Source organism: Mus caroli, unplaced genomic scaffold (genome assembly GCF_978045245.1).
Source record: "Mus caroli unplaced genomic scaffold, Mus_caroli_1 scaffold_9, whole genome shotgun sequence".
NCBI lineage: Eukaryota > Metazoa > Chordata > Mammalia > Rodentia > Muridae > Mus > Mus caroli.
In genome coordinates, this window is record NW_028227264.1 from 38,829,020 (window position 1) to 38,846,479 (window position 17,460).

At 41.4% G+C, this 17,460-nt stretch overlaps 1 pseudogene; it reads left to right on the forward strand.

The window, feature by feature from the left end:
* The first annotated feature begins 5,236 nt into the window (after positions 1–5,236).
* On the forward strand, positions 5,237–7,338 carry LOC110303519 (small nuclear ribonucleoprotein-associated protein B pseudogene; annotated as a pseudogene).
* Positions 7,339–17,460: the final 10,122 nt, after the last annotated feature.

A 17,460-nucleotide genomic window follows, 5' to 3' on the forward strand; every position in this document is an offset into this window, starting at 1 on the left:
GGCTGACAAGGCAGTTAACATTCAAACAGGGTCGCTCCCAACAGATGGGTAACATTGTTCTTGGGCTCCTATCAACCTGAGACAGACACATACACCAAAAAGCTATGTTTGTGGTCCACAACAGGAAAGAAGGAGCAATATAGACACGGACCTAAGACAGGCACAGTTGCCTAAACACTCTATACCCTAGACAGGATTATGGAAAACAAGTAAATCTCGTGCCTCCCCCCCCCCCCCCCCCGCCCCAGCTCATCTTTAAAAAACAAAAAAGGGGGAATTGTGCCTTTCCCCCAGCCTTGAGCAGGCTAAATAGACCTTAAGTGTTTGCCATAGTTGGACCTTAATAATTGAGGTGAAGTCAATTTCCTACAGGAGTACACAGCCCGCTGAGCTTGCTTTGCAACTCAATCCAGTTGTTTATCTCCCAAGATTTAGATTAAGATCACAATATAGAACCTAGTAGTATAAGTTTAAAAGTCACACAGTGTGACAGTGTCACAGGAAAGAGACAGGCCCCTGGAGTCATTTAGCCAAAAGTCCAATTCCCTTAACCAAGGGCTGTCATTTCTACTTATTGAACAGCACATTTAGCATGGTATGAGAAAGGAATGAAGACCTTAATATCTTACATGAGGTTTACAAGGGAAGAAGATGATTTTCTGATCTCACTGACCGAGAACAGCAAGCCAAGCCATAAGTGGATATCATCAACCTACATGAACACACTCTTTCTACACCTTCCATGGGTCGTCTATGGCCTGTGTTCCTGCTTTCAACAGTGCTCTTAGATCCAATCACTACATCTCACACAAGTGCACCAAGTCAGGAGCATGGAGGGGTGAGGGAGAGACAGGGAGCATAGCTTAAGACTGAAGCTGTGAGTCCAGCCTAGCTTGCAAAGGTTGATTACAGGAGTCCCTGGCAGAATAAGATGGATTGCATTGTTTTTCTTTAAAGATGAGTTAAATGTAGATAAGCAGAGTGCACAATACATAGCTTTAAGTGATCTTAAAAACAAATGATTAACTTGGTTATAAGGTTAGGTAAAAGTTCAAGTTGTGAAGGCAGGCTACAAAAAACAAACAAACAAACAAACAAACAAACAAACAAACAAACAAACAACCCAGAAAAACTGTTCCCATATTACAGTCTTCATTTAAAAGTCATTTACAAGATTCAAAGGCTCTTAACTGTGGGTTCCTATAAAATAAAAGTCAAGTTCAATACTTACTTACCCTAAAAGGGAAGATCAGCTGGGCACAATTACAATTAGATTAATACAAAATCAAAATCTAATAGTCTTAAAAGTTCAGTGTCTGACATGTGGGATTCGCTCATAATCTTCTGGGCTCCAAGGGGCTCAGGCAACCCCTTTTTTCTGGCTTTGTAATCTACAAGAGTGTAGCTTGTTCAATAGGCTCAGTCCAGACTGACTCCATACCTGGATCAGGCCTTGCTGTTTGGCTTGGACCCGGTATCTCTAGTTTACTGGGGTCAGCAGAGGCTGCACCTTCACCAATGCATTCTCTGGCTACACAGCGTCAAGCATCAGCTTCTCTCCATGACCCCTTTAATCCTGGGGCTTCCAAAGCAATTGAATTTGCATCTTCACTGATGGCCTCATCTGGCTTCTCTTCAGAGAGACTCTGACCCTGTCATATAAGGCCAACCAAGCCTTGGCTGCTCTCCACAACCTCTTTATGCCTTTAAAACCAGTACCACGTAGGAGACTCTTACACATTATTTTCCAGGATCTGCTGCCAGCACAATCTATGGTTCCAGTAAAGGAGAACTTTTAATTCCAGATTCTTAATTCAAGCACATCACAATGGTCCTGAAAGAGTCTTTGATTTTCTCTGAAACTCTACAATCCAGGCCACCATTATCTCCACTGCTCTCAGTATTATCCTCCATAGCAGTTCATTGGCTTCTGAGCACTCATGGCTTCTGCAACCCAAATCTCCTGGCTCATGGATGTGCTTACTGGTTTGGAAATATCTACTCCTCAGGCATTTCATTACGTAAGCATAAAGTCAAAGTTTTTGGTGGTGGGGATTGATTTAATTTCTAGCTTTTCTTTTTTCTGAAAGCAGAGGGTAAAAGTTCTTGTCCTATAACTAGAGGGAGCTCAGCCCATCCTGAAGTCACCTAGAGTTGCTATTCTCAACCCGTGGGTTTTGACCCCTTGAAGGTCAAATGGCCCTTTTACAGGGATCACCTAAGACCATTGGAAAACAGAAATGTGTTGATGCATATTCCCCACCCCCAAAGTTTCAAGAAGAACAACTCTGAGACTCTATATTTACAAACACCCTGGCCATACACTTTGGCTCATTCTACTCAATTCCTGTTTATTGTAATCTAATCTAATCTAATCTAATCTAATCTAATCTAATCTAATCTAATCTAAATTCTGCCATGTGGCCCAAGCATCTGTTCTTCATGACCTGGGACGAATCCACCTTCTCTCTATCCCAGAATTCAATCTGCCTATGGATGTTTCACCTTCTATTCTACCCTTTCTTATAGGCCATAGGTTTTTTTATTGACAAGTGGTGCACCCATACAATACACAAAATATTCTCTCTACACAGATGTTTATATTACAATTCATAACGGTAGCAAAATTACAGTTATGAAGTAGCAATGAAAATGATTTATGGTTGGAGTCACTACTACATGAGGAACTGTATTAAAGGGTCACAGCATTACAAAGCTTGAGAATGACTGAATTAGAGTGACTTTATTAGCATAAACTCAGTGTGGCTTAAAATTGCTATGGATAATGGAAGATGCTGCAGTTATCCACATCAAGAAGTTCCAAGGGTATGATGATATCAAACCCAAAACCACGGACAAAGACTAGACAAATAGTCCCTGTTAGACCACAGTAACATTTGCTTGCTCATAGTGTCAAGTAGTCCAGCCTGCCTCTAAACTAATGTGTAGCCAAGGATAATCCTCTCCTGCCTTTATCTCCCCGGGCCAGGGAGTATTGTCCTGTGTCTCCTCTTCCAATATTCCAAAGGTAACTTTTGAATTTTGACTTATGCACTGAGCAAAATGAGGTTGCACAATTCCTTACCGTGGAGACAAACATGAGGCATGAAACTGAAGTCTCCTGTGTCATTCTGTCCCAAGACAGGTTTGTGGATTCTCTGACACCATGAAGCAACAGCCCCAGGAAGAGCTTCTTTGTTCTTGCTAGACAGCAGTGTCAGTGCCTGACCACCAATCAACACCCTGCCCCTTTCTTGTCACCCAGTGAGATTGTAATAACTGGGCTGCTGTAAACTTGTTTTCTTACAAAATATCCCACTCTTGTTCTCTACAAACAGCCTGTAGATACCTCTCTAGTACACCATTTTAGGAATGGTTTTCCCAGTGGCTAGGATTCCCTTTTTCCTCCCTGGGTGGTTACCCTCACTCTGCTCACTCTGTCTCTTTGGAACTCTTTGTTCGAATACTTGGTGTGCCTTAATTTGACTTCTGGATAAATCTTTTGGACCACTGGGATGGGAACACATGCCTGAGAATACACACACAGACACACAGACACACACACACACAGATACACACACACATAGACACACACACAGATACATACACAGATACACACACACAGGCACACACACAGATACACACAGATACACACACACAGATACACACAGACACACACACAGAGATACACACAGACACACACACACAGATACACACAGACACACACACACAGATACACACAGACACACACACACAGACACACACACAGAGATATACACACAGAGACACAAACACAGACACAGACACAGACACAGACACAGACACAGACACAGACACAGACACACACACACACACACACACACACACACACACCCCAGGAGGGGGAATCTCATCATTTCATAGCTTGAGAGTGACCTTCTGCTTTCCTTACTTTCTCTGTCTGAAGGTCTCTCGGCAGTGTGCTCTCTGTCTCTGGAGGTCTCTCAGCAGTGTGCTCTCTGTCTGAAGGTCTCTCAGCAGTGTGCTCTCTGTCTCTGGAGGTGTTTATTGTCTTCTTGACTTTAAGGAGACTTAACATTCTAGTTTTTGTATTTAAAAGTGAGACTTCATATGGTCTTATAGTGTAGTGGTTCTCAACCTTCCTAATGCTGTGAACCTTTAATACAGTTTTTCATGTTGTGGTGACCCTCAATTGTCAGGAATCAGCAAGTAGAAATTAAAAACAAACAGGTGGTCTTCCTGAGGCGGTTCTGCCTTAGATTAAAAAATCTACAACAGATTTGCTCTGGTAGGCAAGGCCCAGGAGAAATCCACTTTAGGAAAGATTACTGCTATTAATATGCTTTTCTGTTATTATTAAATATATATAACAACCACTAGATATTAGCCCACCCTTTTGAGTAAATCTTTTCAGAATAACAAAGATGCTATATATACAAATAGATTTTTTAATCTTTAATGATGATCCTATAAGAATTCCTAAAATTATAGTAATTATTAAGTAATTATTATAGTAATTATTAAGCTCCTTTATAATACACTGCTATCAAATCTTTTCGATAGTCAAAACTGCAATGATAACTCTGACATTCTGTAGTGTCATGAGTCAATTGCTTCTTGGATAGCAGGAAGGCATCTACCACTCAGACCACATTCCAAGAGGTTGTAAAACCATTAACCAAAGTCACAAAAAGGGAACTAACAATTTACTATAGGTGCTAGGACAGAGGATAAAATATTGACTGGGTTTATCTATACAAAACTAATACTTAGTCACAAAAGGTTATGGTGTTTAACTCTCCATGAACCTATAGACCTGTGACAGACGACAAATGTTTAGCCAGATAATTTCTTCTAATTACTTATTCAATTTATGATTTGAATTTATGTGTAATGCTGGGCGTGGTGGCACACGCCTTGAATCCCAGCACTTGAGAAGCAGAGGGAGGCAGACTTCTGAGGCCAGCTTGGTCTACAGAGTGAGTTCCAGGACAGCCAGGGCTACACAGAGAAATCCTGCCTGGAAAAACAAAAGAAAGAAAGAAAGAAAGAAAGAAAGAAGTTTATGTGTAAACTTTTTACCATGTGATCATGTATTCTGAAAGATGTATAAGTGCTGAGGATGAAGAGAGGAAAAAGAACTGAGCTGAGATTTTGCAGGCTGCATTTCCATTAGGTTAGCGGCGGCAATCTGAGCCATCCAAGCCACCACCATGATGGTGGGCAAGAGCGCAAGATGCTGCAGCACATTGACTACAGGATGAGGTGCATCCTGCAAGATGGCTGGATCTTCATCAGGACCTTCAGAGCCTTTGACAAGCACATGAATTTGATCCTGTGTGATTGTGATGAGTTCAGGAATATCAAGCCAAAGAACTCCAACAAGCAGAAAGGGAAGAAAAGCAAGTCCTTGGTCTGGTATTGCTTGGGCGGTGGGGGTGGAGGGAGAACCTGGTATGCATGACAGTAGAAGGACCTCTTCCCAAAGATACTGGCATTGCCCAAGTGGCACTTGCTGGAGCTGCTGTCGGGCCAGGAATCAGCAGGGCTGCTGGCAGAGGAATCCCTGCTGGTGTTCCCATGCCCCAAGCTCCTGCAGGACTTGCTGGGCCAGTCCGAGGTGTTGGAGGGCCATATCCCAACAGATGATGACCCCACAAGGAAGAGGCATTGTTGCAGCTGCTGTAGCTGCAGCCACAGCCAGTATTGCAGGAGCCCCAACTCAGTACCCACCTGGCCATGGGGCCCCTCGTCCAGGTTTGGTGGGCCCACCTCTTGGCATGTGGCCTCCCATGGGTCCCCCAGTGGAGCTCCCTCCTGGCCGAGGAACTCTAATGGGATGTGGCCTCCTCCTCCAGACACTTGAGGTCTGCTTTTATCTTCCGCACAGCATTACTGTACATAGTTCAGAGATGTGGACCCTGTTCCCCAGGGTCAGGTTACCACAGACCTGTTTGTTTGTTAGGCAGTTCATGGAGTCTCACTGGATGTCTGGTTTCCCTTTCAGGGCTCCCTCCCTGGGAAATGTGCCTTCCAAGGCCCTAGACTCATCTTGGTCCTCCTCTGCTCCTTGCTTTTCCTTCTCAAAAGGCTGTATTACACAGTCCTTTTTCTCTGTGGCCTACGAAGCTGGTTTATAATAAACTAAGAGACTGTTATACATTAAAAAAAAAAAAGAACTGAGCTGAGCACATCTTTTTTTAGAACTTTTTAGACAGAACTGAAGTCAAAAAGAACTTAGAAGTAAAGGCATAGCATTGGGAGAAACGGCATTGAGAGTAAGGGCATTATTGTGACGTCAGAGCAGGAGGAAAGAGCAAGATTAGAAGGAGAATGCAGAGTGGACTAACTTAGAAACTAGAGGTAACATAAAAAACTGAGAGAGCAATGTGAAGAATGTAGAGGAAAGGGGAAAAAGAAGCCACAGAGAGAGCAGAAGGAGCAGGCAGGCTTCTCATTACCATGGGACTTTTCTTAATAGCAAGGCGGGCTTAGTCTTTTAAAGAGAACAAAGCTTTCTTCTTACAGACTTGGGTTTAACTCATTTATCAATAAAACGGTGGATGCTTTTTCTTTCTCTATGCAATAAAGATTGGAGCTCATTTTTTTTTTTTTTTTTTAAAATCCAGAATGAGCGAGTTCTTTCTGCACTGGTACCATGAAAGGCAGCTTGGTTTCTGGTTGAGCTAAGGCTTGAAACCCTGGTGACCCTGCAGGGGACAGTAGGCATTTTGCCATGCTCCTGGACACCAGGCTCCTGGCATGAGGCCACAGCTCTCCATAGGTCTGTAGCCATCAGTCACATAAGGGCAATGCCCCAAGCCCCTGCACAGGTAGAGTGACCACAGATCACATTACCTGAAGACAAATCTCCATGTTAATGAGGTACCTGGAGGCTTAGCCAATAAACTTCCCTTCCCAGACACTCCTCCCTGCAAAAGATATTTAACCTCAGACCCGCCCTGAGAAAGTGGGGTACGGTTTTACTCATTGCCACTCATTTACTCATTGCCACGACAATAAATACCTTAAAACCATGGACTGTCCCTTTCCATCAGGATCCACCATGGGGAGCAATGGAGCAGGTCTTCACCTAAAGAGCTGCGTCTAATCTCCCGCAGAAGGCCTCTCAGCGCTCCCTGCCTTTCCCCCTCAGCCTCGGGGCTAGATCCAGCTGGAGGGCCCCCACTCCATTCTCAGCTCTTCTGCAGCATCCAACAATGTCTGAGTACCCAAGAGCCTGAGAACCAGAAGGCCCTGGCCTCGTGCAGGCCCGGGAATCCCAAGAGTCCCTGCGCTCCCCTACACCCAGAGCTGGTGTCCAGCAGCTTCACATAGCGCAGTCAAAACTCCCGTGTCCTGCTTTTACCAGTAGAAGCCCTGTGGCAGAGTGGAAGCGGGACACCCTAATCACCCAACAGTACTTGGTGTGTGTGTGTGTGTGTGTGTGTAAGTATGTAATTATGAGTTAGTATAGTATGGGCCCATACTGGTTTCAATGGAGATTTTTAAGAACGTATATGCGTCTACGACCATACCACCCTGAACGCGCCCGATCTCGGCTGATCTCGGAAGAACGTATATGCATGCATCTGTATACGAATTTATGGAAGTTTATGCATACTTGATTGTGTAAAAGTTTTTCCTTCTGCAAGCATGATTCTCTTCTCCTGGTTCAATGCAAGTTTATTGCTCCAAACCTCCCCTAGCCTGACAAGTGAGAGGCATCGGGACAGGAGGGAAAAGGCTCTAGCAATTTATCCTTGCTTAATCTCCTGCTGGTTTAAATTGAGGTGCTAAGTGCCAGAGACTTCAGTTTCTAGTCTCAGAGGAACTCAGAAGGCAGGCCAGCTACTGAAGCAAAGTGACTTAGATTAAAGATAGGTAAACATTTTTTTTTTTTTTAATTATACAGCAACCCTAAATATCTCATAAGACCAAGTCTTATTCCACACTATGCCCTTCCCCCTCCACTGCCTGAAGAAGAACCAAACAAGAAAGAAGACCTGCTGGGGCTGGCCTCCAGCACTCAACCATAACATTATTTCATTGCTACTTTGTAACTGTAACTTTGCTACTATTATGGATCATAATGTAAACGTTTTTGGAGACAGAGGTTTGCCACAGTGGGTTGACAACCACTGTTACAGAGGATCAACAATGTTTCCTCAATGTGACTCTACATGTCTGGAACGCACAGTGCAAAAGTCAGTGTAGAAAAAGCCAACTGTTTATATATGTGAACTGGGAAAGAAAGCCAACTGTTCATAGATGTGAACTGGGAAAGAACTGGAGATTTTCCCATCCAAAAATTATCCTGGAAGAAATCCTAATAGGCCCCATGACTGTGCACTTCTAAAGCAAAATTTCTAGGAAGCATTTTCACATACTTAACAACAGTTAGTAATTTCTGGAAACGATTTGATCAGATTCTTGCTTACAGGTTAGCGTCTAAGGTCAAGCTGCTACAGAAATGAGACAAGGAGTCGAATTTATAAGTATTAAAAAGACATTTATTTATTTACTTTTGAGACACAGATTCACTGTGTACCCCAAGCTAGCATTGAGCTCTTGATCCTCTTGCCTCAGTCTCCCTGGAACAGAAATTAGAAGCACATGCCACTTTGCTCAGCTAAAGGATGGTAAATTATTTTTGTCATAATTTCAGATTTATTGAAAGTTGCAAGGATGGGATCAAAAATGCTATGTGTCCTCCAGGAACTTAAGTTTTAATATTTTGCCTTATTTATTTTCTCTCACATCTTGTATGTACATTTTATATAAATGAAAATCTTTATAGACATTTTAAAATATTTTTCTTTTTTATTGGGTATTTTATTTATTTACATTTCAAATGTTATCTCCTTTCTCATTTTCCCTTCTGGAAATCTCCTATCTCATCCCCCCTTTCCCTGCTTCTATGAGGGTACTCCCTAACCATCCACCTACCCACTCCCAACTCACCGCCCTGGCATTCCCCTATACTGGGGCATTGCGCCTTCACAGGACCAAGGGCCTCTTCTCCCATTGATGCCAGACAAGGCCATCCTCTACTACATATAGGGCTGGAGCCATGGGCTCCATGTGAACTCTTTGGTTGGTGGTTTAGTCCCTGGGAGCTCGGGGGTGTGGGGGGGTTGGTTGGTTGTTATTGTTGTTCTTCCTATGGGGTTGCAACCCCCTCAGCTCCTTCAGTCTTTCTCCTAACTCCTCCATTGGGGACCCTGTGCTCAATCTAATGGTTGGCTGCAAGCATCTGCCTCTGTATTTGTCAGGCTCTGGCAGACCTCTCGGGAGACAGCTATATCAGGCTCCTGTTAGTAAGCACTTCTTGGAATCCACAATAGTGTCTCTGGATGACCTTTCCTTCAGTCTCTGCTCTACACTTTGTCCCCGTATTTCCTTTAAACAGGAGCAATTCTGGGTTAAAAATTTGGAGATGAGTGGGTGGCCCCATCCCCCAGCCAAAGGCCTTGCCTAACCTCTGGATATGGTTTCTACAGATTTTCTCTCCCCTTTTTTGGGCATTTCAGCTAATCTCATCCCCACTGGGTCCTGGGAGCCTCTTGCTTTCCTGGCATCTGGGACTTTCTAGTGGCTACATCCAGTTCCCCAAACCCCATTGCTATACACCTGTGTTCAAATTCTTGACCCTCTGTATATCATCCCATTCTTCTCTTATATCTGATCCTGTCCCTCTTCTATGCCTTCCCCCTCCTATTTTCCTCCCAAGTCCTTCCCACTCTCTACCTCCCATGAATATTTTGTTCACCCTTCTAAGAAGAACTGACTGAAGCATCCACACTTTGGTCTTTCTTCTTCTTGAGCTTATATGATCTGTGAATTGTATCTTGGGTATTCTGAGCTTTTGGGCTAATATCCACTTATCAGTGAGTGCATAACATGTGTGTTCTTTTGTGACTGGGTTACCTCACTCAGGATGATGATATTTTCTAGTTCCATCCATTTGCCTGCAAATTTCATTGTCATTGATTTTAATAGCTGATTAGTACTCCATTGTGTACATGTACCACATTTTCTGGACCTATTCCTCTGTTGAAGGACATCTGGGTTCTTTCCAGCTATTATAAATAAGGTTGCTATGACAATAGTGGAACACGTATCCTTGTTATATGTTGGAGCATCTTTTGGGTCTATGCCCAGGAGTGGTATAGCTGGGTCCTCATATAGTACTATGTCCAATTTTCTGAGGAACCGCCAGACTGATTTCCAGAGTGGTTGTACCAGCTTGCAATCCTACCAGCAATGGATTCCTCTTTCTCCACATCCTCACCAGCATCTGCTGTCACCTGAGTTTTTGATTTTAGCCATTCTGACTGGTGTGAGGTAGAATCTCAGGATTGTTTTGATTTGCATTTCCCTGATGACTAAAGATATTGAACATTTCTTTAGGTGCTTCTCTGCCATTCCATGTTCCTCAGTTGAGAATTCTTTATTTAGCTCTATACCTCATTTTTAATAGGGCTCTTTGGTTCTCTGGAATTTTAACTTCTTGAGTTCCTTGTATATATTGGATATTAGCCCTCTATTGGATGTAAGATTGGTAAAGATCTTTTCCCAATCTGTTGGTTGCTGTTTTGTCCTATTGACAATGTCCTTTGCCTTACAGAATCTTTGCAATTTTATGAGGTAACATTTGTAGGTTGTTGATCTTAGAGCATAAGCCTTTGGTGATCTGTTCAGAAAATTTCTCCCTATGCCATCATGTTTGAGGCTTTTCCCCATTTTCTCTTCTATTAGTTTCAGTGTATCTGGTTTTATGTGGAGGTCCTTGATCCACTTGGACTTGAGGTTTGTTCAGGAAGATAAGAGTGGATCAATTTGCATTCCTCTACTTGCTGACTGCTGGTTGAACCGGCACCATTTGTTGAAAATGCTTTTTTCCACTGGATGGTTTTAGCTCCTTTGACAAAGATCAAGTGACCATAGGTGTGTGGGTTCATTTCTGGGTCTTCAGTTCTATTCCATTGATCTTCCTGCCTGTCGCTGTACCAATACCATGCAGTTTTTTTTTTTTTTCACTACTGCTCTGTAATACAGCTTGAGGTCAGGGATGGTGATTGCCCAAGAAGTTCTTTTATCGTTGAGAATAGTTTTCACTATCCTAGGGTTTTTGTTATTCCAAATGAATTTGAGAATTGCTCTTTCTAACTCTATGAAGAATTGAGTTGGAATTTTGATGGGATTGCATTGAATCTGTAGATTGCTTTTGGTAAGATGGCCATTATTAATCCTGCCAGTCTGTGAGCATGGGAGATTTTTCCATTCTCTTAGATCTTCTTCGATTTCTTTCTTCAGAGACTTGAAGTTCTTGTCATACAGATCTTTCACTTGCTTGGTTAGAGTCACACCAAGATATTTTATATTATCTGTGACTATTGTGAAGGGCATTGTTTCCCTAATTTCTTTCTCAACCTATTTATCCTTTGAGTAGAAGAAGGCTACTGATTTGAGTTAATTTTATATTCAGTCACTTTGCTGAAGTTGTTTCTCAAGTTTAGGAGTTCTCTGGTGGAATTTTTAGTGTCACTTGAGTATACTAACATATCATCTGCAAATACTGATATTTTGACTTCTTCCTTTCACATTTGTATCCCTTTGACCTCATTTTGTTGTCTAATTGCTTAGGCTAGGACTTCAAGTACTATATTGAATAGGTAGGGAGAGAATGGGCAGCCTTAGCTAGTTCCTGATTTTAGTGGGATTGCTTCAAGTTTCTCTCCATTTAGTGTGATGTTGGCTACTGGTTTGGTGCATATTGCTTTTATTATATTTAGGTATAAGCCTTGAATTCCTGATCTTTCCAAGACTTGTACCATGAAGGGGTGTTGAATTTTGTCAAATGCTTTCTCAGCATCTAATGAGATGATCATGTGGTTTTTTTTTTTCTCTTTGGGTTTGTTTATATAGTGGATTACATTGATGGATTTCTGTATATTGAACCATCTCTGCATCCCTGGGATGAAGCCTACTTGATCATGGTGAATGATCACTTTGATATGTTCTTGGATTTTGTTCGCAAGAATTTTATTGAGTATTTTTGCATCAATATTCATAAGAGAAATTGGTTAGAAGTTCTCTTTCTTTGTTAGATCTTTGTTTGGTTAAGGTATAAATGCAATTATGGATCTGATGATTTTTTAAATTTCCTTGGTTTCTGTTGTTACATCTCCCTTTTCATTCCTGATTTTGTTAATTTGGATACTATCTCTGTGCCCTCTGGTTAGTCTGGCTAAGGGTTTATCTATCTTGTTGATTTTTTCAAAGAACCAGCTCCTGGTTTTGTTGATTCTTTGTATAGTTCTTGTTTCTACTTGGTTGATTTCAGCCCTGAGTTTGATTATGTCCTGCCTTCTATTCCTCTTGGGTGTATTTGCTTCTTTTTTGTTCTAGACTTTCAGGTGTGCTGTCAAGCTGCTAGTGTGTGCTCTCCCCAGTTTCTTTTTGGATGCACACAGAGCCATGAGTTTTCCTCTTAGGACTGCTTTCATTGTGTCCCATTTAGGTATGTTGTGGCTCCATTTTCATCAAATTCTAAAAAGTCTTTAATTTCTTTATTTCTTCCTTGACCAAGTTATCACTGAGTAGAGTGTTGTTCAGCTTCCAAGTGTATGTGGGTTTTCTGTTGTTTTTGTTGTTACTGGAGACCAGCCTTAGACTGTGGTGATCTGATAAGATGCGTGGGATTAGCCGGGCGTGGTGGCGCACGCCTTTAATCCCAGCACTCGGGAGGCAGAGGCAGGCGGATTTCTGAGTTCGAGGCCAGCCTGGTCTACAAAGTGAGTTCCAGGACAGCCAGGGCTACACAGAGAAACCCTGTCTCGAAAAACCAAAAAAAAACCAAAAAAAAAAAAAAAAAAAAAGATGCATGGGATTATTTCAATCTTCTTTCATCTCTTGGAGCCTGTTTTGTGACCGATTATATGGTCAATTTTGGTACCATGAGGTGCTGAGAAGAAAGTATATTATTTGTTTTAGGTTCAAATGTTCTATAGATATCTGTTATATCCATTTGGTTCATAACTTCTGTTAGTTTCACTGCATCTCTGTTTCCATGATCTGTCCATTGATGAGAGTAGGGTCCCCCACTATTATTGTGTGAGGGACAATGCATGCTGTGAGCTTTAGTAAAGTTTCTTTTACAAATGTGGGTATCCTTGCATTTGGAGCCTAGATGTTCAGAGTTGAGAGTTCATCTTGGTGGGATTTTTCCTTTGATAAATATGAAGTGTCCTTCCTCATCTTTTTTGATAACTTTTGGTTGAAAGTCAATTTTATTTTATATTAAAATGGCTACTTCAGCTTGTTTCTTGGGACCACTTGCTTAGAAAAAATTTATCCAGGCTCATTATCTGAGGTAGTGTCTGTCTTTGTCACTGAGGGGTGTTTCCTGTATCCAACAAAATAAACTTTCAACCAAAAGTTATCAAAAAAGAAGGGAAGGACACTACATATTCATCAAAGGAAAAAAAATCCCACCAAGATGAACTCTCAATTCCAAACATCTATGCCCCAAATGCAAGGGCACCCACATTTGTAAAAGAAATGTTACTAAAGCTCAAAGCACACATTGAACCTCACATAATAATAGTTGGACATTTCAACACCGCACTCACACCATTAAACAGATCATGGAAACAGAAACCAAACAGAGAGACAGTGAAACTAAAAAAAGTTATGTTATATCTGAGATAAAGTGGTCTTTTAGTTGGACAAAAAGGGGGAAAGGTGGATTGCCCTGGTGCTGTTTGTATTTCGATGATAATTCCTCTTCCCCAAGAGAGTTTGCCTGGGACAAGGAGTGAATCAAGTGCTCAGGTAATTGCAGGTGAATAAATGAATAAATGAATAAAGATTTCAAGGAACCAATCAGTGAGCGAGTAGGCAGGACTTCTGGGTTGGAGAGAGGAAGAGGGGAAGCAGGAGAAGGATACTTGCCTTTGGGACAGGAGAGTTGATGGAGGACAAAATGTAGGTAGCAGAGGGCCCCAGTTCAGGTGGTGGATCCCTGGGATCCACTACCGAAGGATTTGTAACTTAGAATAGCTTACAAATTAGGATGCTAGTTTCTGTGCCCAACAATTGTGTTATCTGTTGATTCTAGACTAAGTTTGCATGATATTTTCCTTCACAGTGTGTCTCAACTGGGTTCCCGAGAGAAGGGTATGGTGGGAAAGCATGGGTGTACAAGAAGTGCACCCCAACTAACCATGGGAATTTGAAAGCATGGGGCTGCCATGGCAATGACCCGCCATGGGAACTTAGGTAGCCAGGTGGAGAGATTTCAGAGCTCTGGGTCAGAGAACCTGCTGGTCTGAGAACAAGCTGGCCTGTCCGCTGGTGCCTTGCTGGCAGTGGTATGGATTGCTTATTAAATATTTCCCGTTACAGTTATGAACCAAATGAATTTAACACACACACACACACACACACACACACACATATATATATATCCACCATGATCAAGTAGGCTTCATCCCAGGGATGCAGGGATGGTTCAATATACAGAAATCCATCAATATAATTCACTATGTAAACAAACTCAAAGGAAAAAAAAACCCATGATCATTTCATTAGATGCTAAGAAAGCACTTTGCAAAATAAAACACCTATTCATGTTAAAAGTATTGGAAAGATCAGGAATTCAAGGTGCATACCTAAATATAATAAAAGCAATATACAGCAAACCAGTAGCCAACATCAAACTAAATGGAGAGAAACTTGAAGCAATCCCACTAAAATCAGGGACAAGACAAGGCTGCCCACTCTCTCTCTCTCTCCATATTCAATATAGTACTCGAAGTCCTAGCCTGAGCAATTAGACAACAAAAGGAGATCAAAGGGATACAAATTGGAAAGGAAGAAGTCAAAATATCAGTATTTGCAGATGATATGTTAGTATACTTAAGTGACCCCAAAAATTCCACCAGAAAATCCCTAAACCTGATAAACAGCTTCAGCAAAGTGGCTGGATACAAAATTAACTAAAAAAATTAGTACCCTTCCTCTACTCAAAGAATTAACAGGCTGAGAAAGAAATTAGGCAAGCAACACCCTTCACAATAGTCAGAAATAATATAAAATATCTTGGCATGACTCTAACTAAGGAAGTGAAAGATCTGTATGACAAGAACTTCAAGTCTCTGAAGAAAGGGATTGAAGAAGACCTCAGAAAATGGAAAGATCTCCCATGCTCATGGATTGGCAGAATTAATATAGTAAAAATGGCCATCTTACCAAAAGCAATCTACAGATTCAATGCAATCCCCATTAAAATTCCAACTCAATTCTTCATAGAGTAAGAAAGAGAAATTCTCAAATTCATTTGGAATAACTAAAATCCTAGGATAGTGAAAACTATTCTAGACAACAAAAGAACTTCTGGGGCAATCATCGTCCCTGACCTCAAGCTATACTATAGAGCAATAGATAAAAACTGCATGGTATTGGTACAGCGACAGGCAAGAAGATCAATGGAATAGAATTGAAGACCCAGAAATGAACCCACACACCTATGGTCACTTGATCTTTGTCAAAGGAGCTAAAACCATCCAGTGGAAAAAAGCATTTTCAACAAATGGTGCCGGTTCAACCGGCGGTCAGCAAGTAGAAGAATGCAAATTGATCCACTCTTATTTCTTTGTACAAAGCTCAAGTCCAAGTGGATTAAGGACTGTTGTGAGAAATATTAAAAATGAAACCGCCAATTCTCTGCACTCCAATTGTACTCTGCCTGCCAACTCTCCAGTGGGCCCTGACTGACAGGCTTCCCGAGCTCCTCCCACTGGCATCTCTCTAGCTAGCCCCTGTATGAACATCCACTGTGTGGTTAGCCATCACAACACCCATTTACCTGGTAGAATCAAGACTCTAGAAGCTTATAATTAACCAATCAGATTTATGTATCAACAATTTCTCAATTTACAAGATGCCAATATAATAATTTCAGAACCAATTGATAATGATAAAAGCTTTATCCCAATTATTCTAACCTTATGATATCATAACTACCTATGGCTGGTAAAAGTCATGCTGATTCACCTCATCCATGTATCCATGTTTACCTTCCTCCTTCTCCCCTGAGACACTATCTCTCTGCAACTCTTTTTTTTTTTTTTTTGGGGGAAGATCAAAGTTTATTTTACTACCTACATACAAAAACATATTGCACATCAAATAACCAACATCAAAAAAGGGGGGAGATAATTGAGGAAAATACGTAATAAAAATATTAAAAATTAAAAAAAAGGGGGGGGAAGAAAGAAAAAGAAAAAAGGGTAGAAAGAAAATGTGAAAGGTACTCCACTGAAGACTAAACATGTAGTTTATACAGAATAAACCTTCTGGAAATTGATCTTTTCAGTAGTTCAGGCTATGCCTGAATGGACATGATAAATCAGCTTAGTGTTTCAACTAAAGCTGTATTTGATTTTTAAATAATGTACACTTAAATAAATAAACCAAACAAAGCCTCAATGTAGAACAGTCACTGCCAATATCACCCAGTATCCCTGCAGATGAGTTAACATGTATTTCCAGTGGTCTGCAGAATTGCCTCTACAAACAGCATTTAAAAAACACATTAAACAGACCAGTCCCCAGACTAAACTAATGAAGAAATTACAATTCAGTGCAAAATATTTTAGACTGCTTCATTCTAGTTTTCCTCAGGTGAAGAAGTGGTTGCATATTATTAAAAATGTAACAAAAGCAGCTAATGCTTTCATAAAGAGTATTAAGTTAGGGACCCGCCCCACCCACCTCCCCACATCTCTGCCATATTTTGAAAACAAAATAACATATCCTATAGCCAGCAACTTTTTTTTTAATGTTACGTACACTATTCTCAAGGCACATCTGATGACATATTTTTAACACAGTAGGTGTCAAAGTATGTTTCACATATGATTTCTTCAGGATCCCTCTGCTTTCTGAACTCCAAATGGAGGAACTGAAAGTGCGATGTAAGACTGGCGATCCGTATTCTATCTTTGGCAAGCTTGTACAAGCACTATTGTAACTGTAATGTAAAAGAACTGTAAACTAGAAACTTCCTTCAGTTATGAAACACCATTCAGGACTGCTGCTTCTTGAGTGCTGTCTTCTTTTAAGGTCTTAGTCTTTTCTTCTCCCGGAGTACTCGGTAGCTTAGGAATTTCATCGCCAGGAGCGCTAGTTGGACCATTTATTGCCTTTTCTGAAGGACCATGCTCTTCAATCACATCTTTTGCCTGTCCCATTTTCATTAACTGAGGCTGCATCAGATTCAGTCATTCCATCCATCAGAACTGCATCTTCATCAGTCCTTCGTCTACGAGACAGTCTACGATGGTTAGTACTTGTGGTGAGATTCGCTGGCGTCAGTGTCTGCAGTCTGATCTGATTCTGTATTATCAAGTAAGCTGTATGGATTGCTGCCAGGATCTTTGAGCACAGAAC